This window comes from Diabrotica virgifera, chromosome 6, assembly GCF_917563875.1.
Source record: "Diabrotica virgifera virgifera chromosome 6, PGI_DIABVI_V3a".
Lineage (NCBI taxonomy): Eukaryota > Metazoa > Arthropoda > Insecta > Coleoptera > Chrysomelidae > Diabrotica > Diabrotica virgifera.
In genome coordinates, this window is record NC_065448.1 from 11,794,927 (window position 1) to 11,821,756 (window position 26,830).

General features: G+C 33.6%; 1 protein-coding gene across 7 annotated transcripts in view; it reads right to left on the reverse strand.

Moving 5' to 3' along the window:
* Nucleotides 1-26,830, reverse strand: part of LOC114332415 (uncharacterized) — a 434,915-nt gene that overhangs the window by 200,662 nt on the left and 207,423 nt on the right. The gene's annotated exons all lie outside the window — the stretch shown is intronic.

Genomic DNA, 26,830 nt, shown 5'->3' on the forward strand with positions numbered 1-26,830 from the left:
GGAATACTATTCCAAGCGTTGAAAATGACCTTTTTAAAAGAGTCAGGCTAGAGAATGTAATCTAGAAATAGAGGACCACAACAGATCTCAAAAGATCGCAGTGGAATTGAACAAAGGGCCACCTCTTTAAATCTATCTATCTCATGTCGTTTGCCTCTCATGTCCTCCTATTTCTGCCGGCTATGCACATAATATTTTCCTCTTCACAAGGTTCAATAAACTAGCCAATCACTAAACTTTAAAATATAACAAAATATGAATAGGATAAGAACTGGGGTCGCTCTAGTAAAATCAAACATGGCAAAATGGGGAAAAATAGATCAAGATAATGAGAACTCAAATGATGAAAAGGTCGCCAGTGCGGTCCATTATACTATTGGATATTATAAATTGTGTTGAGTATTGACTTAATTTATATCCAATAATGAGAACTGTGGGGTAATTGAAAATATGGAACATCTTAAATGCAAAAACTGTCCTCATCGGTGAACTCTAGAAGATTTGTAGCTCACCAAGAAAGATGGAACCGACGTAGCCCGATACTGGACCGAAATTATATGAATGACATATCCGGACACCATAAAGTAAAGTATAATAAGTTCCATGGAAGTAAACAAACTGAATATACTTTTCTATACTAAAATCACAACAAAGATGCACTAGAAATAAACAAACCAAGACATATAGTCCAGGGTAATAAGGTTTTTTCCATGACACTTAAACAGCCAGGGTACTGAAGCGTTTTTTCGACAGGTAATACCTATAAGAGCAAATTGTAACTATTTCCTGCGTAGGATCTGGCGGCCATTTTTATTTATAAACACATAAGTGTCAAAAAGGCATTTTTCACTTTTTTTTCAAATCAATGGAATACAGGGAAACTTATGGTTTTTTAGTACAAATATCTTCGAGATTATGGAAAAAGCTTTAAAATGACGTATTACAAAGTTTGATATACTCATTTATTGTTAATATAATCGCGAAAAAAGGTCGGAATTGCAAAAAAAATTATTTTCGCAATAACTGTTGTAAAAATTAGTGTACAGCTGTGAAATGTTTGTCAAATAAGGGTTCTTTGGTGCTTAATATGTGATAAAAATTTCAAAGCGATTCATTCAATTGCTTAAATTTTATTAAAATTGTTTATCAGAGAGAGCATTTTTTTGCAATTACATAAGTCAGAAGAAAATGACGTTAGAACCATTCCACAGCTGTCAAATGAAAGAGCATGAGCTATATTTTCAACTTGGTTTAAAAAAAGTTAATAAAAAATGCATTTATTAGTCATAAATAATTATGCAAAAGTATCGTAAATCTTTCCTTATAAACTTTTTATTTTGTTATATAAGAAATTATACATATTTATTACAATTTTTTATCAATTATGACATAGATAACATTACTTGGTACTTGTGCACTTAAAACGGTAAAAAAGTTAATTTTTTTGGAAAAAGTTATTCAAAAAGTTTATAAAGAAAAATTGACGATACTTTTGTATAATTATTTATTACTAATAAATGCATTTTTATTCACTTTTTTAAACCATGTTGAAAATGTAGCTCATGCTCTTTCATTTGACACCTGTGGAATGGTTTTAAGGTAATTTTTTTCTGACTTACGTTATTGCAAAAAAATGCTCTCTGGGATAAACAATTTCAATAAAATTTAAACAATTGAATGAATCGCCTTGAAATTTTTATCACATATTAAGCACCAAAGAACCCTCATTTGACAAAAATTTTAAAGCTGTACACTAATTTTTACAACAGTTATTGAGAAAATATTTTTTTTGCAATTCCGACCTTTTTTCGCAATTATATTAACAATAAATGAGTATATGAAACTTTGTAATACGTCATTTTAAAGCTTTTTCCATAATCTCTAAGATATTTGTACTAAAAAAATCATAAGTTTCAATTTTTTCCGTTGATTTGAAAAAAAGGGGAAAATGCCATTTTTTGACAGTTAATTGTTAATAAATAAAAATGGCCGCCAGATCCTACGCAGGAAATAGTTACAATATGTTCCTATGGGTATTACCTGTCGAAAAAACGCTTCAGTACCCTGGCCTAATATGTTGAATGTTACGAGGAGCGCTCCTGAATCATGATTTACAATGTATAAACTTTGTAAAAATCATGATTTGGGATTTACAATGTATATACATTAGTGATGTAACGAATGTCATTTTTTGAACATTCGCGAATACGAATGCGAATATCTGCTACTGACATTCGCGAATGCGGATGCAAATATTCAGTTTTTTTTTTAAATTTTTTTCTATTTTTGTAATGTTTTCTAAATTTTTAATAAGAAGTTAATTGATATTTAGTGAATATCAGTCTGAACCTTAAGCTTTATTCTTCTTCTTCTACGGCACTACAGCCCAAATTGAGCCTTGACCTCCTTTATCTTTTGCCTCCACCCTTGTTTGTCTGTGGCTGCTCTTCTCCATACATGGACTCCTAAAAGGGCTTGTGCGTCGCTGTTTACTGTGTCTTGTCAGCGCTTTCTTGGCTTTCCAACCGGTCTCTTTCCCTGCATTCTAGCATTCAGTGCTCTTTTTGGTAGCCTATCCTCTCCCATTCTTATCACATGCCCGGTCCATTGCAATCTTTGTATTCTAATGAAGTCTGACAGGGGTGTTTCCTTATAAAGTTGATAAAGCTCGTTGTTGTCGTTTTCCCTTAAGCTTTATTAAATAATACCAAATAATAAAATAACGTCAACGCTGATAACGTGATTACACGAGGTTGAGTTACCTTTTCTTAATAAAAAAGATGAGAAGTGAATAGATTCTGATTTTATTAACCTAATATTATCTTCAAATTATTTTTCTTTCTGATATTCATATTCGCAAAACATTCGCACAAACTTCGCGAATGCGAATGCGAACGCGAATATGCAAAAATATGCGAATATTTTGTTACATCACTAATATACATTGTATGTCATGATTAGGGAGTGCCCCTCGTAACATTCAAGTGTCTTGGTTTGCTTATTTCTAGTGCATCTCTATTGTGATTTTAATATATTATTTCAAATAATAATCCTGATATATAATTTATTATCTACGTATTTTGTTTGCGTACTAGTTATACAACAATTATTTGCGGGGTTTCCGTAGAATTACATTAGAATTTATAATTGTAATGTGTCTTATTATAATCATATAATTTGTCAGAAATCGGTAATTTTTTTCGATGACTTTCTGTTTTTCAGGTGAACGACGCAACCCGAGAATGTTAATCCTATTTTTCAAAAGGATCAGTACGGCTTTTTCGTATTCGAACGAAATTGCGATAGTTATTGATTGAATATAATTTGAATAAATACAGGGTGGAGACTTTCGCTGGAATAAATTCATTCAATAAATTCATGTTTCTTGAAATATTCCTGACGCAGGTCGATTATTATATTATACTGTTTAGGGCACACCCTCCATAAACTACGTCGTAGAGAGAGGTAATGGGGCACTTTGCTTAAACGATGGTATAATATGACAAGTGAAAGGTGCACATTGGTGCACATCTGACGTCGTTTGGTGTATTTAAATTTGTCGCTATTGTCTCTATAAATATATTTTTTACTAGCTTCTACCAGAGATCAGCATTATTGCTAATTAGTAATTGCTCAATATGCAGTCCAGTAAAATGTTTTTTTTTTAATTTTTTTCCTGCAGAATGGCGAGCAATGGGCCCTCCGTTGGTAATACCAGTTTAAAGAGATTCTAGCGAACTATTTATTTCTGATTAAGAAAATTAAAAATAAGAAAAAATTATATTTTTTAAAACAGTGCAGTGGTACGAACATTTACCTAAATTTTTGTATCAAATCGTCTTATTTTGAAGCAGCGTATCTTGGATTAATTCAATTCTTAATGGAGACACCCTGTATATTACGCATTAAATTTCAGTGATATATAGCTTATATAATGTTTCAGAGTTTCTTGGTTATAATGCGTAAAATGATTAAATTTTTTAATATAATAAATACGCCCAAAAATTAACAAATAATCAAGAAGATGATCTCGTGGATACTCGTGATGTCATCATAATCTTTGATAAGAGATAAGGTACTTATTAATTACAAATTGAATACAAAATGTAAATATTTTGAGTGGGTTTCTTTAGTATGAAATTAAATGCGAAACGAGATGTTAAGTAATAATTAAGGTATATACCAAATATCCCTAATTAAATATTAACTGAAATTAAAATCTTGAGCGAGATTTTTAAAATAACATTGAAAATTTATTGAAAACAAAAATACTAGATCCTTTGTAAAATGAATATTTAAAAGTCCCTAAATAAGGGGTTACATCACACAACAGAACGTTTTCGGATTAAACAATCCATCATCATTTTTAAAAAAGCCAACAGTATGCATGCCTGAGACACCAAAATGTTTTGGTAAAAACCCTTTATGTTGAAAAGTATTATAATTTACTACATATTGTTATTAAAATTTAGTGATGTTGCAAAATATTCCTGGATATTACCCCCAGGGCAACACAGGACTGTTCCCACGTGGTTGCAATGTAAGAGGGATTGAAACCTCACTTATTGGAGTTGAAAGACAAGGACCTTTCCCACGTGGTTGCAATGTAAGGAGGATTGAAACCTCACATATAACTGTCAGTTGCCTTTCAACTCCAATATGTGAGGTGTCAACCCTCCTTACATTGCAACCACGTGGTAAGAGTCCTGTGTTGCCCTGGGTGATATCCAGAAATATTTACAACATCTAGGGTTTTTACCAAAACATTTTGGTGGCTCAGGCATGCATACTATTGGTTTTTGTTAACACTGATGATGGATTTTTTAATCCGAAAACGTTCTGTTGTGTGATGTAACCTCTTCCAGACCTCAAACAAGATGGACTGATGACATCCAGCGAATGGCTGGCCACGAATGGATGCAAAAAACAGCAAACAGAAATAAATGGACACTAGTGATGAGCAAAACAAGAACAAGACCAAGACCAGGCTAGTCTTGGTCTTGGTCTTGTTCTTGCAAGCTTGGTCTTGGTCTTGGTCTTGCAGCCAAAAGGCAGTCTTGGTCTTGGTCTTGCTTTGCACTAGCCGGTCTTGTTCTTGGTCTTGGTCTTGCTGCAAGAGTCTTGCCGGTCTTGCTTTTTTGGTAGTAATAATTTGAACCAAACAATTTCGAATAAAATGTACATTGAAATAAATAAAGATGTGAAGAATGAAACTATATTTTTTGCTTTAAAATTTTAAAAGAATGTAGAATATAGTTTCAAACGGATACCAATTTTAACATTTTATATTCACCTAATTATTATTATTTCATTAAAAAGTATATTTCAAATATATAATGGTTTATTTTCAAATTTTAATTTTAAGTTGAATTGAGACACAACCTGCTTTTTAGAAATTCAATAGCATATGATATCAAAGAAAAAAAAAAGAAGAAAAAAGAAAAAGGTATTAGTTACATTTTATTTTATTTGGAGGAAATACGCGCTTTATTTAATTATACATACTTATATACAAAGCAAAAGCAAAACTGTGTTTTTTATGTGAAGAAAAAATTAAAAAACATTCAATTTTAATCAGATGTAAAATTCCTATTGAAATGATGTATCGAACGTGAACACTGATTTCTCATTAAAAAATAGTTATTTATGAAACAATTCGTGAAGTATGCTTTTTGTGAAAGCACGAGATTTTTAGAGCACGAGCGACAACGGAGCGAGTGCTATAAATCGCGTAAGTTCGCAAAAAGTACTTCACGCACAGTTCCATACAATATTTTATCTACGATAAACAAATAAAAAAGCTGTAACTCTTCGTCACTGGAATTCATTTCTATTCTACAATTTTTAGAACTTTGACATTTAAAAATTCTAACTACTTTCAAACCACAAAACTGTTAAAACTTTTGTTGTAATTTATTGCTCATATTGTCATCACCATGACAACGCGAAAGTTAAGGATTGTCGCCATGACAACGCGAAAGTTAAAAACAGTGCGAAATAGTAAGTCCCATTTAAAATACATTGTTATTTCACGCACACTTTATATCCTTCACACACAGTTGACAGTTAAAACTTACACGTATAATGACAGTTTTCACAAACTAAAAACTTATACATAATATGACATAGAGTAAATAAATAGCTATTTGTATAACAAGGGAGGAAAGTGCTACTTTTCTTCCCGAGAATGAAGTTTACTGCCCGACGCGTAGCGGAGGTCAGTAATCATTCAAGGGAGGAAAAGGCACTTTACTCCCATGTTATACATATGGTTTTTCCACCTTCCTCAAATTAATAACAAGTTTTTTTTTACATTTTTACTTAATTTATTTATGTAACTAACCAACAAAATTTATTAAAACTAAAACTAACAAGTAGGTACAATTTAACTGTCAACTGTCAGATATAAGTCAAATTATTAATGTAAACATTGTTAATCAAAATAACAATTTACTGTTTTTTACCATTCTGCAAAATACAGGGTGTTTGTAAATAAACGTTAAAATGTATAGATACTTACGTAATAGAAAATAGATATTGTACAGGGCGTCAATAAGTTATATTTCATGAATAAAATACCATGACGTCACTTTTACTTTTCCTCCCTAGGGAGGAAAAGTACAACTTTGCTCCCTACAATCAGGTCCGGAAAAGTATACTTTCGGTAGAGGTAGGTGGAAAAATTATTTTCAGTTCATATGAACGTTTAACCTATAAAGTTTGTACACATACTTAGTAAACATTCTGCATATACAGGGCGGCTGTATAGTGTGACAAAACTCGATATCTCGGAAACTGTTCATAATAGAGAATAACTGAAAATAGAAAAATTAAAGAAAATCATTTTCCGAATAATCCAGTATCACTCAAAAAAATTTCATTATTTTTAGCTTTTAAGTTCCAATTAGAAACAAATATGGCGGAAAATGTATTATACTGGAAACTGTTGAACTGTCATAGGAATAATTTTATTTCTGTTTCTACATATACGGTTTTTTAAATGTCATTTTTGAGTACTACAGAAACGACATCATCAGTATTCTTTTCATAAAATGTGTTCTTATACGACAGTCTAATACAGAGCATTTTTTTTTTAATTCGATTGCGCTCCCCTTTTTTGACATTCGATTGCTTTTTTTGTTGTTTGAGTGGCCTGCTTACGTTAAATACCCTGTACTTACTGTTGTAAAATTATAAGATAACGCTAGAAAAGTTAGAAGAGGAATGTTAAAACCAATTCCCCTTAATCTGTTTTACTACCGATCAAAGTATATGTATATCAAAATTGTTGATTTTTAGCTTAAAATATTATGTATTTTAAAAATTCGATATTCTTTAAGGTTTATTACAATGTCAGTATATATTATTGAACTAAAAAAATAAAGTTAACTAATAAAAAACCAATTTCTCAAAAAAGTGCAAGAGTCTTGCAGGTTGGTCTTGGTCTTGCATAGTCTTGCAAGGTTCGGTCTTGGTCTTGGTCTTGTTCTTGCAAGCTTGGTCTTGGTCTTGGTCTTGCAGCTAAAAGGCGGTCTTGGTCTTGGTCTTGCTGCAAGACCAAGACCAAGACTGCAAGACCAAGACCAGTCTCGCTCATCACTAATGGACACACCTAAGGGAGGTTTACATCCGACGAAGGATGGAATAGCTGTTCATGATGATGAATCGCTAGTTGCTGCTTCAAATGAGCAACTTCAGATTCCAGAATGTCTTTTTCCTTTCTTTGGTCAGTTGTGGAAAATCGATTCTTAGATCCTATATCTACTGATATTTTTAGTGGGACCTTGTGACGGACCTTGATCTAGACAACCTTCTGACCTCATTTTTTGATTCTATTTTCCTTTGATAGGCTTATGCAATTATTTTGCAAATGTCCTATTTTCCGCAATTAAAACATCTTTTTTTTTCATTTAGAGTTTTTTGTGGGGGTTTTGCAGTATGCTTAAAATGTGGGATACAGTAGGTTGTTGGTTATCTGCTGTAGTGACTTTATTTTAATTTTGGGTGAAATCTAGAAATACTTTTCTTCGCTTAATACTTCTGAGTTGATATTAATGCTCCATTTAGCGTTTGTGATGTGATAACCGGAGAACTTGTTGCATTTCACCATTCTGTAGTCCATCTAGGAATACCTGTATACCAATTTGTTCTAAAAACTCTTTAGGTGCCTGAAGGTACGCCAAATGCAATAATCTGATTAATGTCGCCTTCAGATTCCTGCAGACTTTCGTGATATATTCTACATTCACCGGCACAAAATTCCGCCACCCAAAATTTTTGATTAAGTTTGACAATTTATAACTTTATTATTTGTTCTCCGATTTTCAAGATTCTTGTACCAGTTTGTACAGATAGACTACAACTGGCTAGATATTTTAGTCGGTAATTTTTTTGTTTTTTGCCAATTTTGCAAAAATTGGCAAAATTACTAACTATTTAGTGATTGTTAACTATTTAGTAATTATTTTTTGCCAATTTTACTAAAATTGGCAAAATTACCGACTAAAATATCTAGAAAGTTGCGTCTGAATTTAGCGAACAGACTATACATGTATTGATGTCGTTTGTGATTATTCCAATAACAAAAACATTTTGCTTGTATGGCATTATACAGGGGTGAATGGAAGCTTTATATTTTCTCCTAATTTTAAAAAATTCTGTGGAAAAATGGAATAGCTGATTTTGTTTCATAGTCCTGTCATATTATCCCGGATGGATCACTAAAATTTTGTTTTTTGAATTATTCGAATATCTCTTTTCTTGTAAGAGCTGTACCATTTTTTGTAAATAAGAACACTGATTGACTCATAAAATAGAGGTTGGATTGATAAGATTGGAATGGCCCGTATGCAGCCCAGATCTCAATCCTATTGAATATTTATGGGATGAATTAAAAAAGCTATTTGCCGTCATCCTAGGCCGCCAGAAAATTTGGTACAGTTATGGCCCTGGTAGAGGAATATCGGGCTATTCCCCAAGCAAAGATAACACATCTTTATTCGATGCTAAGCAGATTGCGAGCAATCGCTGCTGCAAGAGGTGGACATACTCGCTATTGAATTGTTTTGTTTTGTTGTTAATTTTGTTTCGTTTTGTTAATTTTAGTGCGTTTTATATTTTTAATTAAATTAACTTTCAAAGCAGTGTTTTTATTTACAGCTCTTACAAGAAAAGAGATATTCGGATAATTCAAAAAACAAAACCTTAGTGATACCTCCAGGAACAAACAAAAGGAGTACGAAACAAAGCCCTCCAATTTTTCCACAGAATTTTTTAAAGTTAGGAGAAAAAACAACACTTCCATTCACCCCCGTATAATGCCATCTAAGCAAAAATTTTTTGTTACCGGAATAATATCAAACGACATCAATATATGTACCTACAAACTGATGCAAGAATAATAAAGCTATAGATTGTCAAACTTGAATCAAAAATTTTGGGAGCGGAATTTTGTGCCAGCGAGTGTACATTGAACTTTCAGCCGAAAATGGAAAACCTGTTTTAGATGCTGCTGGACATGTCTTGTCTCTTAAGATTGGACGAGAAGTATAACTGGATGATTCTGGAGAAGAAATTGCAAGACAGTTGCTGAAAGTGCCGGACTTTCTCGAAGCGACACTACCAAGGAAGCTGCCATTTTTTTCACAGTCCAGCCTTTTGCTCTAGCTGCAGCTTCAAACTGAAAACCAAAAACGGTTTAAGATAAATAAATATAAGACTTAGACGACCGGTTTCACTAAACTTTGCTGTTCATCGTCAGGTTTCCGGAAAAGATACATAAATGCTAAAATTTCCAAATTGTAACTATTAAAAGATGAGAAGTTATTGGTTTAACGACCACTCGTACGATATCAATCAAATGAAATAGAGAATGTGGAGAAATCCCCTTACGAATAATTCACACATCCACCATTTTGGGTTGGGAAAATTTTTTGAATAGAATTAAAAATCCAAACACTAGTTCTTAGAAATGTGTTTCGCCCTCTTCAACCTCTCTGGGCTCATCGGTAAGGATGAGAGGTTGAATATCCTTAGACATATTCCACTCAAAAAACAACATTCGAGACCAATACATAGCAGAAGCGTAGATCTACGCCAAATCTGAAAATGACAGTCTCAAGTTTTAATTCCCTAATTACTCGAAGTAAAACATATGTTTAAAACAAAAGATGAGAAGTTATTGGTTTAACGACCAGTCGTACGATATCAATCAAATGAAATAGAGAATGTGGAGAAATCCCCTTACGAATAATTCACACATCCACCATTTTGGGTTGGGAAAATTTTTTGAATAGAATTAAAAATCCAAACACTAGTTCTTAGAAATGTGTTTCGCCCTCTTCAACCTCTCTGGGCTCATCGGTAAGGATGAGAGGTTGAATATCCTTAGACACATTCCACTCAAAAAACAACATTCGAGACCAAGACATAGCAGAAGCGTAGATCTACGCCAAATCTGAAAATGACAGTCTCAAGTTTTAATTCCCTAATTACTCGAAGTAAAACATATGTTTAAAACAAAAGATGAGAAGTTATTGGTCTCGAATGTTGTTTTTTGAGTGGAATGTGTCTAAGGATATTCAACCTCTCATCCTTACCGATGAGCCCAGAGAGGTTGAAGAGGGCGAAACACATTTCTAAGAACTAGTGTTTGGATTTTTAATTCTATTCAAAAAATTTTCCCAACCCAAAATGGTGGATGTGTGAATTATTCGTAAGGGGATTTCTCCACATTCTCTATTTCATTTGATTGTAACTATTAAGGTTCATCAGGTATCCTACAAATTATGCCAATATTATGTATGCATAGTTGGAAAGTAGGCGTAGTCTTAAACATCGAAAGTTAAGGTCTTGGTGTAAAAAATATTGTTTCCTATTTTTTAAACCCTCATTTGCCGTATTTTGCTCTCCATTAGAGACTAATAATGACATAATAATAATCTCAAGCAAAAACATCTTATAAAATCTTTGGTATCTAAACCTTCACACATAACACCTATATATGTAATTCTATTTATAACGTCCGATTAAACACCTTTTCATTCGACAGATACGTGCACTCATACGTCACGAACTAGGGCACAATAATTTTTGTATTGGACGCTTTGAGCTTCAATTTAATTGGAAAAAATCCAAGTCTGTATTGAAAATAAAACAACGAATACATCTTTGACGTCTTCCACGACCCACGTACTTTCCTCGACCAGCGGCGTCACATCTCTAGTGCATTTTCCTTCCTGGAGCTTTGTAATTGGTGAAAAACCGTCATCTCATCTACTTACAAATTCGAAAGACGTTTTTTGAAGTTATACTTCTTTACCGGCGATATGAGGGTGAATTTTTATATGTTAAAACCTATGATCCCGGCGCATGCGCATTATAACTTTGTTCTGATTGGATGTTCAAATGACATGACAAAAATTATTCAATATGGCGGCTGTGGCACAGCTGTAGTTAGATTATTTATGGTTGTTGCGTTTTAAAATTTGTGTGAAAAGAAACAACAAACAAAAGTTAGTTAATAGTTATACTGCCTTTTTAAATAGTTTTCATATACCTCTATTTTTGGAATTTTGGACTATTTTGGACAAGGAAAACTCATTCTAATTTGGTAAGTAGTTTTTATTATAATCATATTGTAATTATACATTTGGAATAGGTTAAAATACAGTAGAGCGCCGATTATCCGAACTAATTGGAGGACATAGGTGTTCGGAACTACATCGGAATCGAACTACAATATATTGACACATATTTATAGTCATACATATTTATCCACAAGTGAATAAAAGCCATATTTATATACCTACATATTTATTTATATCTTGATAATGACAACTAGCAACTAAACAAAAAAGTGCAGTCTTTGCAACAACATAATTATTTTTGGATACAATATTGAAGAAAATTGAAGATATTTTAAGCGTCAATTACTAACGCTTGCTCGGTATTAGAGTGCGGGACGCGGGAGTCTATAGTTCGAATAAGCGGTCGTTCGGTTGATCGACGTTCGGATAATCGACGCTCTACTGTACATTTATTTTCTCAAGAATGGGGATTTTAGAGAGAAATCCCAAATTAGGTCCGATTGTTATTTTTAAATTATGATTTTTTGGCGTAGATTTATTTATCTAGTAGTTATGTAATGCTTTGATTTACATACTTAATTTGATTACCAACAAAAGTTCTACCAATCTTCATCTAATATATTGTTTTCTTACTGTTTTGTTATATTTTAATATTTTCTTCCACACAATTTAAACTACATAATTTAATTATATTCAAAACAACTGTCAAACAGTAAAACGTTCAGTTACCCTATTTTTCCACATGACAAATAATGTGGAATTGGACGAGTGAGTCTAGGCTTCGATTACGAATCAAAGCGCCTCGAAATTCACGGGTTCGATTCCCGATGCAAGTTTTTATTTTTTTATTTTTTTATGCATTTTATGATTGTAAGTATATTTGTTATATAATTTTTTTTTCAGAAAATTCGTATTTAAAATTAAGATAACATCATAAACGGTGCAACAGAATCACTTGGAAAGAGAAAAGTAACGAATACTCACATATTAAAGAAGAAAACCCCGTGGTTTATAGAGGAAGTTACGATAAAATGCGAAGAAAAGAAGAAAACCTTTTTACAATACAGAACAAAACAAACACAACAGGCATACAACCACTACAAACGAATCAGAAACGAAACGAATACTTTAGTGAGGCAAATAAAAAGGGAGCACTGGCAGAGTTTCTCAAAACAGATGAAACACGACTTCTACGGAACACAAAAAGAAGTATGGAGAATGATCAGAGGGCAAAGAAAGGAGATGAACGAATTAATAAAAGCTGAAGTTACGACAAACGAAGAAATAAACATCGAGGAGGGAGAGGTAAAGGAAGCATTAAGAAAATTAAGAAATAGAAAATCTCCAGGGGAGGACAGAATATCGAACGAACTCCTAAAGTACGGAGGACAAGATCTAACTAAACAACTATTAAAACTAATACAAAAAATAATAGAACAAAACAGAATACCACAAGAATGGAGATCAAGCATCCTAATATCTCTCTTCAAAAAAGGAGACAAATCAGACCCGGAAAATTGCAGAGAGATTAACTTATTAAACACAACATTAAAATTAACAACAAAAGTGATAACAAACAAATTGAATGAAATTATAACATTAGCAGAAGAACAACAGGGTTTTAGGTCGGGAAGGTCATGCACTGACGCTATATTTATGAAGCAAGTTCAAGAGAAATCGTTGGAATACAACAAACCGGCATATTTATGTTTCGTGGACCTTAAGAAAGCATTTGACAGGGTCACATTAAAGGACGTTATCCATTTGTTATACTCGAGAGAGGTACCTCTAGCAATAATTAAAACAATCGAAAACATCTACCAGAACAACACAATAAAAGTAAAAGTGGAAGATGAACTAACTGACCCAATTGAAGCCGGCAATGGGATAAGACAGGGGGATTCCTTGAGTCCTTTATTGTTCAACCTGATCATGGACGAAATAATAAAAAAAGTAAGAATTAAAAAAGGATAGCAAATGGGAGAAAAACAACTTAAAATAATCTGTTATGCGGACGATGCAATACTAATCTCTCAAAGTGAAGATGATTTAAAACGTATGCTGCACCAATTCAACATAATCGCCAGAAAATTTAACATGTTAATTTCCTCACAAAAGGCAAAATGCATGGTTATAACAGCAGATCCAATAAGATGTAAATTGGAGCTGGAAGGTCAGATAATAGAACAAGTGATGGAGTTTAAATACCTAGGCATCACACTATCTAGCTACGGAAGGCTCGAAACAGAAGTGGAAGATCAAGTGAATAGAGCAAACAGAGCCGCGTGTTGCCTGAATGACACAGTATGGAGAAATAAAAATATCGGAAAAGAAATGAAAGGCAGAATTTACAAACCAGTAATCAGACCAATAATGACATACGCGGCAGAAACACGACCCGACACAGAGAGAACAACAATATTGCTCGAAACAGCACAGATGAAAACCCTTCGAAAAATCGATGGGAAGACTCTATGGGACAGAACTAGAAGTACAGCAGGAACAGACAGAGTCATGTCTATACAAAAAGAAGAAGAAGAACAATCAGATTGCTCTCCTGTGGGGCGTGGGCCCCACGTTGGGAAACACTGATCTATAGTCTAGTAAAAGGTTAGGACGACATGCGTCAAGCAGAAGCGCAGTTTGTCAGGGACAATAACTCCTAGCGCCACCTAGGAAGGAAAACTGAACTACCAGCATAATATGTCAAAAGTGAAAAGAAAGTCAAACGTTAAGTGTCAAAGTTGTGGATACACCGTCGCAAGCGAGCGATAACGGTTTTACTGAAAACTATTTATCTATCTATCTATTGCCCTTCATTTGTCCAAAGTTGAACGTAGGCCTCCCCCTTATTTTTCCACTCTTCTCGGTTCAGTGCTAATGCTGTCGATCTGGTCCCTGCGTATCTTTTTATGTAATCCGACCATCTCATCTGTGGTCGGCCCTTTCCTCTTTTAGGTTCCCAAGGTTTCCAGTGGGTTATGGCTTCATTCCATCTTTCGTCCCTTTGTCTGGTGTTGTGTCCTGCAAATTTCCATTTGAGAGTAGCTGCATATTTGTTTACGTCTTTCACTTTGTCACGAATGAATAAATCAACGATTTAAAGTAACTTTTACATATTTTCCGTATTTGTTTCATTCTTACACATGATCTGCATTTCATACATGCTACATCCAAAGTACAACGAACTTGCTCCTGTGAGTGGGTTTACTCCCGTGAATGGGTTTGCTCCCGTGAATGTGTGAGAATGGGTTTGCTCCCGCGATACAATAAAATAGGAGAATCAGAAAAAATTAAAGGGGGACACGATAAAATAGGGAGGAGTCACCAAAAATTAGAACGAAACCCGACAAAATATAAGAAAAAATTAGGAGACACTATGAAATAGAGTCAGAAAAATGAGAGAGATTTGAAAAATTTGAGGAAGTCTGTAAAAATGAGGTAGTCAGTCAAAATTAGAGAGAGCCAAGAAAAATTAAAGGAGTCCAGGAAAAATTGGAGGTAGTCACCAGGTAGTCAGACAAAATTGGAAGGAGACAGACAAATTGGAGGGAGTCCGAAAAATATGAAGGGAGATACGATAAAATAGGAGGAGTTTAGAAAAAATTGAATCAAAAATAGTTTGTTAATTTGTATTTTGAAAACAATTTTCGTGCTAAAAGTCGAAAGTTAAATAAAATATTTCTAAATTTCATTTGTAGTAACTTACAAAATAATGTATTGATTAAAATGAGACGCCTATGGCCTACGATCAATTATTACAAGTGATATTGTTGTTGATTAGTTCCACTTTAGGAAAACAATATTCAGTCATCTCTGGCAACAAAACGCACACACCAATAGCAAGCAGTAAATACTTTTTTCTATATCTAGGTATACGACTTCGAGCCATAATAGAAAACCAGATCACCTCAAACCGACCTTGAAAGGATGTTTTTGATAAGTAAGGCCTTTATAAATTACTGTAATAGCTGTACAGCGAGAGCAGGATCGTATTCGAAATAAAATTATGTGAGTTATTAGTAAGTTGCTACAACACGGTCTAAGCTTCTTTTCACATGACTGGTTTATTAAAATTACTGGAACATCAGAGACAAGAAAATTTCAAGTATAATTGTGAAATTTTTCGTCACTTTCACTAAAAGGTTATCACTATCACGAAAAACAACTGCAAATAAACCACTGGAGAGAATAACAGAAATAGTGACCAAAATAAAAAACGGGGTAAAGAGTATGCAACCCTGTTTGGGCGTGGTATTTTCTTGGTCTTTGGTAAATTGGTACACACGGGAAGAAAAGGGAATCACAAAAGAGAAAATATTAACATCAAAATCCACAGCGTGGCCGGCCACAGTCACTCGTCTGTGGCCGGCCTGAGAGCATCTGGAAACAGTATACAGCAATACAGCTTAAGATTTTAGGGAAAAGTTTTGGAGGAAAGTCACAAAGGGAGTTGACAAAGCTGGAAAATACTGATTCTAACAGACTTGCAAGGGGAGTGCTTTTCCCCTTCTGTTGTCATTCCTGCTGGATGACTTGACCTCGTTCCTTGACACATAGGGGGTAGACCTGTAGGTCTCTGCGGATGATATAGTAATTATGGTAAGAGGAAAATATAGTAATATGTTGGACCCACCACTAGATAGTGGGACAGGAAAAACTCTTTCTCAATCCTAGTAAAACAGTAGTAGTTTCAGAAGAAGGGCCCTAAATAACATTGGATGTACGCTCTGTAAGGAGAAATTGCCAAAGAGGTAAATGATTTCAAACATCTAGGAGTAATACTAGATAAGCGACTTATTGAAGGTCGATTTGATAACAATAACCAACAAAGCAAAGCTTTTCCTTGGACAAGTCGAAGGATATGTGGAAACATGGGGTATGGAACCCAAACAGATGTAATAGCTATAAACGACTGTAGTCAAATCAACGATTACATACGGGCAATAGTATGGTGTCTAAATGCCAACAAAAGACCACCAAAGAAGCTGAATAAACTTCAACAACAAGCATGCTTAATCATAACAGGAGCGACGCCGACTACGTCAACCGCCTCCGTGGAGGTCATACGTAACCTCCTTCAATTACATATATGGATGAAGAAGGAAACGAATGTAGCAGCATACAGTAAACGGAGAAGATGCCAGGAAGCAAGCAAAACGGTACCGGGATCAAACATTGAGAGATAATTTAAATTACCCAGAGTTAGAAATGGTACCAGATGCAATGCAACCTAAATATAATTACGAAAAGCCATTTACCGTTCTCTTTTCAGAAAGGGACGAAGGTGCCGAATAAAAAAATAATGTTGGTGTACAGGCGGCTCTAAAATCGATGGCGTTGGAGCTGGTATATACGAAGGAAGACTAAACATTAGAGAAGACCTTGGTAGTCACTCTATTATCTTCCAAACGGAAATTGGTGCTATAGAGGTGTGATTGTAGAAACTAATAAAGAGGAATTGTAGGGACAGGTCTATAAAAACCAATCTGCTTCTGCTAGCCAGGCAGCATTAAAGGCACTAGAATCGAATCGAAAAAAGTAACAAAGTAACTTTACTCTGGCTGCCTGGACTTACTGGTATTGAAGGAAACGAAAAAGCAGACCTACTTGCAAGGAGAGGGGCAAAAGAAACACTCGTAGGCCCAGAACATGTCGTTGGCATAACAAGAAGCAGAGCCAAAAGAACAAATGTGTCTCAAATATTGAAGACTTTTATACTTTTATATGAGGAAGAATGATCTGCACATCAATCTAGATTTCCTAACAAGACACTATTTCCTGAAGGGGAACACGAACCAAATTGAACTGACAGTACGAATTGCAGATTCTGTCAAGATGATGACGAAACGCGTTCTGTGCAACTGCTCAGAGTTGGATAGAATAAAGCTCAATACATTTCAGCATTATCAACTCGAGACCTACGGCTTCGTAGAAATATCACCTGTCAGTTTTTCAACTATCACCTAAGACCATAATAAACTTTGTTAAAAAAGGCTGGGCTGAAGAGACATCTTTAACCTTGGGATGAGCCAAAATAGACCTCTTAGATCGAATGGAAGGCACTAAGCGCGTACTCACATTGAAATTAACATAACCTAAGGCAGCAATACACTTAAATCAGAAGAAGCTTAACCCAGTTATAATCCTAGTATCAAAAATTTTATCATTTATATTATTCACAACACTCGGTGTATATTTAAAGCTAATATTGTTAATGAATGTGATTTTATAACGGAAACAATCTTATCTGAAAAAAAAAAAATTGTAGTTAGGTGTGCACCAATAACATATCTGTTATGCGGACACGAGATACAATAATTGATTCTATCTAAAAAAACAAGTGGCCAATTAAGTACATAATAGGAATATAGGAATGTCTATAACCTCAAATTTTTGAGGACTTGATTCTGACATTCCAATCGTAAAATGCTAATCTGAGATTCGGAGACATTTTAACAGTCGAATATTCTTCAAGGTTACTAGATATCGTAACGTTATCAATCAAAATATCTTGTACTGCTTCTAGACCAGTCTATCTGTGAAAAAAAATTGATTTCACGTAAAATCTTATACAGATATTTGAAGGTTTTAAAAGGTATATGAGGAGTCTTCCTCCTCTATCTTTTCTCCTTTGTAAGGATGTAGTGGCTTCATGTAATTTGTTTTGACTATTTCTGTCCAAATATCTCGCTACTGTGCGTGTTGTGTTGCTTCGGAGAATGAGTAACCAGTCATGTTCTTTATTTGGTCCGACCATCGTACTGAAGCTTCCTCTGGATCTTCTGCCCTCTACGTTGCCTTCAACTATCAGTCGTTCCACGCCTTCTCTTTTTCTAGTTATATGTCCAAAATATCTCAGTATTTTGGTTAATAGTTGTGGTGAGTCTAGTTTTTTATGTTCTGCTAGAATTGAATTCTTAGTTCTGCGATGTGCGGTTCATGGTATGCGTAACATTCTACGGTAGAACCACATTTCAAATGCCATTATGCGCCTCAGAATCGGATTTTTTGATCGTCCAAGTTTCTGAAGCGTAGGTGGCGATAGGAACTATCAATGCTCGAACAAGGCGTAATTTTGTGTTTTTTGTAATGTCAGTGTTCTTCCATATTTTTGTGTGTTTGGCCATTGTGATGCGTTGACAGATCTCGTCTTCGCATCCTCCAGTGTTAGTAATAACGGAGCCTAAGTAATTAAATTGTCTGGCCACTTCGTAACCTGCAATGGTTCTTATCTCTGCTGAGTTAATTCTGATTCTATCGATGCTCATTACTTTATGTTTTCTGTATATTTATTTTTAAACCATATTCCGTACTCACCGTCCCTAGCCTAATCATAATTTGTGTCAGTTCTTCTAGTAAGTGAAGAAGTTATGAGGGATAGCTGATGAGAAATCAGTGAAGTCATACAACTGATTTTGCTTTGTTCTTTTAACAATCTTAAAAAGTTAATTTTTTGCCTCTCGTATCGAAATAAGCATAGTATGTATTAAAAGACAATTTAAAGGTAACCTAATCAGTTTACTGCAGAAAACAATTCTGAATTACCGAGTTCCTCGGCAAAAAATTAAAATCTAGTGATGCATTGTATATGTTACAGTTCAAGTTGATTATCCAGTTGGAGTTGACTTTTACTAGTTCGAGTCAACTCTAACGTCTGGTTTCAGTAAAAGTTGATTATAAATATAAAATGAAGATTTATATTCAACATTTACTAGTAAAAGTAGACTCCAACTAGGAAAAGTATACTCTTCCCAATGCCATTTAGTAAAAGTTGATTCTGATTCACACAGACAGCCGATTCTAGAAATTAAATGTTACTGAATATGTTTAAATTAGTCTAGGCTGTATCGTCGCCCCCTTTAGGTAAAGTACTCCGATTCGAATTTTTTGCACAAACTTACTCAAAAAGAGGTCCTTATAACAAATCTACTGGGTACCAGGCAGTACCTTGATCGATAAATTGTTTAAACAATTTTTTTTAGACAAATTCACAAAAATAATTTTTTTACTTCGAATAATTTTTTTAGATCATTTGGGTTATTCTGAGCAAAAAAAGTTATTTTGTGATTTTTCTCTAAAATTGATTGTTGTCGAGTTATACGCGATTTAAAATTTAAAAAATGCGAAAATAGCCATTTTCAAGGCTTAATAACTCGATTAAAATCCATTAATATGAAAGTCAGAAAGTGACCAAATCAAAGTTTATAGCCCCCTCTACAAGATCCAGCAGAAATTTTTGTCACTATTTTATTACTAAGCTGTTATCTTTAATTATTAACAATGAGCGCTAAGTGCGTATTAGGCGGCCGTCAATGGTGAGTGCTAAAGAGATGCACCATTCCGGCCGTCCAATGGTGAATCTCACTCGCACTCACATTGACGGCCGCCTCAATACACGCTTAGCGCACATTGTTGATAATTAAAAATAATATCTTATTAATGAAATAATGACAAAAATTTCTTCACGATCTTATAGAGGTAGCTTTAATCTTTGATTTTTTTTAGTTTCTGACTTTCATAATATTATATAATATCGTATGGCATTTTTGCCTTTCGGACAGTTCCGGCGCCAATTACATATTTAACCCTGTTTCAAGTAACTAGTGTCGATGTACACTAGGCCAGGGGGACCGACGGCTTAACGTGCTCTCCGAGGCACGGTGAGACGGCTCGTGTCATTATTGGAAATGAAAATGGTTTGTCTTTGGCAGAGCTCAAACCCACGTGCACTGGCGTATGAGACCAGCGATTATGCCGTTACTCCACGGCCGCTCGCTCGACTTTCACAATAATTATCTTTAACCGAGTTATTAAACCTTGAAAATGGTTATTTTGGCGTTTTTCAAATTTTAAGTCGCTAATAACTCGACAACAGTCAATTTTAGAGAAAAAAAGGCCCAGAGGATCTAAAAAAAATTTGTACGAAGTGAAAAAATTATTTTTGAGAATTTGTTTAAAATCATTGTTTATCGCCAAACGTCACTAAAATCATTCATTATTGTACTCATTTGCCCTTAATTTCGGCAGTAAAATAACACTTTGTTGTATTGAAAGAAGAATGTTACTTTACCTGCCGCGATTATTAATCAAATTAACCGAGATTGAAGGTAAGTGGTCAATGGCAGCAATCGATTATTTATTTGAGTGAAATTAAAATTTATTTACTTTAATTATTAAAAATATTGTACAAAATTTATCTTATTATTAATAAAATTTATGTCAAAAAGTAAAATTCTATAGTGTTTCGCAATTATATTCATACAAAATAAATCAAAACTTTACAGATTTAGTAATTACGTCGCTATGCAATATTGATAACTATCGATTAAACATCAAAACCGGCCATCATGCAAAAGTCATCTGTCATTACTGTCATACGAATTTTTTATTTCGTCTAAAATTAAAAAAATTTCCTCAAAGTTTTAAGTAAGTGTTAATGTTTTTTATGATTGACGATACAATTTTGTACACACCACCTCAATACTCTTTATCGAACGCCTCTGTTGCTCGCTTCGCTTCCTCTGCTCGTAATATCAGACTCGTTAGATAAAGAGCCACTTTACTGACTTGGTACATAAATAACTATTAAACAATTTTTCGACCGCGGTACCGCGTGACACCCTGTGTATTTGTTATAAGGATTGTTATACGAATGTATTTCTTTCGAGTAAGTTTGTGCAAAAAATCAAATCAGAATAATTTATATAACGGGGGCGACGTTACAGACTATACTAATAAGTAGTTGAATCGGTCAAAACAAAGAAACGCAAACTCATCAAAAATGCACTTGAGATTCTCGTATAATCAACATTTACTGAATCGATCCAGGAAGAGTCAACTCCAACTAGTAAAAGTTGATTTAAATTTGTAAAATCAACTTTTACTGCTCGTTTCAGTTGGAGTTGACTCCAACTAGTTGGAGTCAACTCTAACTGAGAATCAACTTGAACTGTAACATATACACTTTATGGGAATAAAAATTGGAGAAATAGCAATGAGACGGTCGGAAAATATCGGTGTGCTCGTATTGTTCAAGCCAATAGACGGAGTAGCAAGACATCAAAAGGAAGAATTATAAAAAACGCTTTGACCGACCATTTAAAGATTTACTGGACAGCGAGAACACCCAATATGCACCAGGAATTGCTGATTAGACAAAAAAAATAATATAAAGAACGCCTTAAAAAAAATGAAAAATCGAAAAGCTGCTGGGAAAGATGTAATAGCTAATGAACTTTTAAAATACGGAGGAGATAGACTTCACAAAGAACTGAATATCCTTATAAGTAAAATAATAAATACAGGAAGAATTCCAGAAGAATGGAGGGCCACTCAAATGATAGCGTTATTTAACCCTTAACCCTTACCGAGATCCGGTATTTTTTACCGGCGGGCATTCCCAAAATGTGGATTTCATGGTAACCTCACGACTTACAAGTTCATGTGTCTCTGTACCTCTCTGGTAGTTTGTATAACAATGCTAGTCAAAGCGTGTAGTGTATATTGTCAATATTTTCTATTCTAGCACACATCAAAAATCTTAACCGGTAAAAATTACCGGATGTCTGTTTTAAGTATGTATTTTTATATGAGTACTATATTTGTAAATCTGAAATGTTTATATTATTTTTTTATGTATTTAGGAAAAAGTAAAGAAATGGACTGTGAAAGTCATCCTGGACGTTCAATGAAGGTTAAATTTGACGATAAAAATTTTGAGGCCGCTTTGCAAAAATGGAATTGCCATTTAATTCTGTGATAATTTTACCCCTTGCAGATTTTTTCTCGTGGATGTAAAAATTTTTGTAAATGCTATTTTATGTTTCCTTTGTGATTCTGTTACGTCTATTTGTTAAAAAAAAGTCTAAATTTTTGTTCATAGCATTTATGGCCGTTTGTTTCAATAGACCAAAAATGTTACCAAAATTCTGGTTTAATAGATTATTCTTCAAAAATCTTGTATTATAATATTAAAATCACTCATTTTACCATTTTTCCCATATCTAGAGACTCCATAAAAACTCATAAAGCAAAATTTTTTGTTTTTTATTATTAACTTTATATTTTGACTCTATTTTATAATGACCGGTAAAAAATACCGGGGATCTGTAATTACGTGCTAATATTGGGATGTCTGTAGTTACGGGTTAAGAAAGGTGATAGGGCAGACATAGAGGGATAAATTTACTGAGCACTATACTGACACTCACAACAAAAATACTTATCGGATGAACAACAAGGATTTAGAAGTGGAAGATCATGTAACGATGCAGTTTTTGTGATAAGGCAAATAGCGGACAAATCATTAGAATATAACAAACTAGACTTTTTCTGTTTCATAGACTTAGAGAAAGCGTTTGATAGAATCCAATTAAAAGATGTGATACACCTACTATATGACAAAAATGTACCACTGGATATCATAAAACTGATAGACAACATATATGTAAGAAATAAAATAGAAATGAAAGTCAATGGAATAATAACAGAACCCATAGAAACAAACACAGGAATCAGGCAAGGAGATTCACTAAGCCCTCTACTGTTTAACATAATGTTGGATGCAATAATAAAACAAGTGAAGAAAAAAAGAGGGTACAAAATGGGCGATAGAGAGATAAAAATACTCTGTTACGCTGATGACACCGTGTTAGTAGCAGAGTGCGAAGACGACCTACAAAGATAACTGCGCGAGTTCAACATTAACGCAAAAGAAATGAATATGAAAATATCAGCCCAAAAACAAAAAACCTTAGTAATTGCCAAAGAACCAATAAGATGCAAATTGTAGTTAGACAATCAAATTATACAACAAGTAATGACTTTAAAATACCTGGGAATTAATCTATCAGCCGACAACAATATCGAAAAAGAGGTAAAAGACCAAATAATTAAAGCCAGTAGAACGGCCGGATGCCTAAACGACACAATCTGGAAAAACAAACAAAGGCCCGAACATATAAGTCAGTTATTAGACCAGTTATGACACGGCCGAAACAAGACCAGATACAAGCAAAACACGAAGACATCTGGAGACCAACGAAATGAAGATCTTAAGAACGATTGCTGGAAAAGGGTGTGCTGGTGGGGTAGACAATATAAATACCTGGGTAAAGAACAGAAAAAAAGAGTGGAATGCGAGCACATAAGCAGGATGTCTGAATCAAGGATAGTAAGAATAGCCAGTACAGGGACAAGTCACCGTTTGGCAGGAGAAGTATATGACGCCCAAGGAAAAGATGGAATGACAATTTAGGGGCAGAATGAAAGGCACCGTTGAAGAAAAACAGGCAGTACAGCCTATATAAAAGAAGAAGAAGAAAAAGAAGAAGAGAAAAAAATAAATATGATCAACTTTTTCGAGAAAATTACAGTACAAATACTTCAAACGTGTTTTTCTTTTTGGAAATCACATTTTTCAAAACTAGGAGACGATTTTTTCAAAATCTGTTACATAAATTTCAGTAAATCAAATTTTTTTTGATACCATATATACAGTGAGCACGTAAAGGTTGGAATAAATTCATTTTCTCGAGAATGGACGATTTTGGAAAAAAATCCAGAAACAGGTCAATTTTTATTTTTAAATTACGACTTTTTGGCATGTCCAAAAAAATTTTTTTGAATTAAATTTATTGACATAAAAAGAAGAATATGTGTAATTTATTTAATTCAAAATACATTTCACTGCTCTCAGAAAACAGAAAAAAAAATGAATATTTGAAAAATAATCATTGATATTGGCTTAAATTAAATGTTCAAATTGTCAAGAGGCTGGTGGGTGGCTGCTTTAATATTGAATTTAGGCAAAAAACAACATTTATTTGCCAAAAAACATTTTTTTCTGTTTTCTGATAGCAGTAAAATGTATTTTGAATTAAATATATTACACACATTATTCTTTTTATGTCAATAAATTTAATTCAAAAACAATTTTTTTAGGCACCCTGTATAAATAAATATGTTAATGTTTATATTACTGAATAAAGCATTGAATTAACTTTCAAATGAGCTATCATACGACCCCTATTCTCATTTAAAAAAATCATCGATGACGTCATCACGCCCAGACGGGTGACGTTACTAGTATGATATATATGCCAAAAAGTCGTAATTTAAAAATAAAAATCGACCTGTTTCGGGATTTTTTCCAAAATCGTCCGTTCTTGAGAAAATAAATTTATTCCAACCTTTACGTGCTCACTGTATACAACTATTAAATAAACCTCTAAAAAGTAAAATAAACCCCCACCTTTTTAGTACAGGGGTAACTTCACCCTAAAAACAGACGTTTTTTAAACTTGTTATAAAATGGCGTATAAAGACCATAGTAATATATAAAAAAAACGCCTCCGTGGCTCAGTGGTAAGAGCGCCTACCTTTGGATTGAAAGGTCCGAATGGTCGTGAGTTCGAAACTCACCAGGGCGGAGAATTTTTCGTTTATTATAAATTAATAAATGAAAATAGTTTCTGTCCTTGTGGGATCGGTACTCACCGGAGGGACCGCAGACGTTCGGATACAATTAGCGTCTCTTTGCAAAGACAATGACGTCGACTTTGCAAAGTAACAAGACACTTACTCAACACACATACTGTACCGTCACCATGCCAATGGCCATTAGTTCTCGAGGCATTAGCTAAATAAAAATAAAATATATAAAAAAAAATATTTTTAAAGGTTTATCTATTAGTTTTCAGTTTCACAAACTAAATCCCGTTGGAATTAAAAAAAAAAAATGTTACAGGAAGGCACAAAAGTATCTCTCAACTGCAAATGCATCTTTTGGAAGACGTCCTTTGCAGTGGTGAAAAACAACTAAAAGTGTTTATACCTCCAAACCTTCTTAACCATGTGTAAAAAAATTATAACCACAAAAATAATAGTTTTTTCTTTAAAAATATTTAAAAATTGTTTTTTCCAATTTAAAAAGTAAAAGTCGTCTGAAGCTACAATGTTTTCAAGCTAGTCCGTTCTTTAACGGTAAAATATCGCAAAACCTCTAAATTTTAAAGAACCGCTTAGATTGACATGAAATTTGGCACACACATAGCTAACATGTCAAAGAAAAAAAGTGATATTGTGCCGATATGTGCTTTTGCCCTGGGGGTGCTTTTCACCCCCTCTTGGGGGTGAAATAATATTCGTCTAAAGTAAGTCAGGAAATGGATAAACTGGCTAATTTTAAGTAACTTTTGTTCCATAGAGTTTTTTCACTAAGTCAATATTTTTCGAGTTATTTGGCAGTGAATATGTTCATTTTTTTCAACAAAATAACCACTCTTTTAGACGGTTTTTCGCAAATAACTCAAATAGTGAGTATTTTGTCGAAAAAACATTCTGAGCTAAAATATAGCCTGTAAAAAATTTTAAAAAAATGGTGTATATATCACGTCTCTATACCTAGTAGAAGCAGAGTTATAGCTAATGAAAAATAGGTTCATATTAGTCAAATTCCAAATGGAATAATTTAACGTGAAATAACCAAAAATGAAGCACATTTCGGGGAAAACTCATTACAACTTATTTAAAGTGTTTAAAAAAAGCTTCATTTTTGTTTTATAAAAAAAATTTCTAGCATTAAACGTAAACAAGTTACGCTCAAAATAAAGTTAGTCCCTTTTTGTTTTGGTAAAAAAATCGAGAAAATCACCCCCTAATTAGTATCTTAAGTGAACTTAATCGTTACGACTTTACAAGTTTCTTGACTCGTGTATGTATTGTTTATATGATCTGTAAGTTTCATCGGTTCAAAGTCCTTATTATTGAAAAGGCTGTAGTTAAAAGGGGTTGAACGAGTCACTGATCACGAATGAATGCAAATTTAGAAACACCAAATCTTAATCAATTTTGGTTTAACAGAAAAACAAAAAAATACATGATATTCAGAAAAGCAATGCTGACTTTTTTGTTTTTCGAGATTTTTGGTATCTCTAACAATTTTTAAGTTATTTTGAAAAAAAGCATATTTTTCAAAATTAAAATTTTTAAAAATTTTACTTTGAAACCAAATTTTTTCAAAAATAAGCACTTTGAATCAATGAAACTTACAGATCATATAAACACAACATAAGTAAAATAATTTGTGGAGCGGTAACGATTAATTTCATTTAAGTTGCTAATTAGGGGGTGGTCTTCCCGATTTTTTTTTGCCAAAACAAAAGGGACCAACTTTATTTTGAGCGTAACTTGCTTTAATTTAATGCTAGAAGCTTTTTGTAAAAACAGAAATAAAGCAT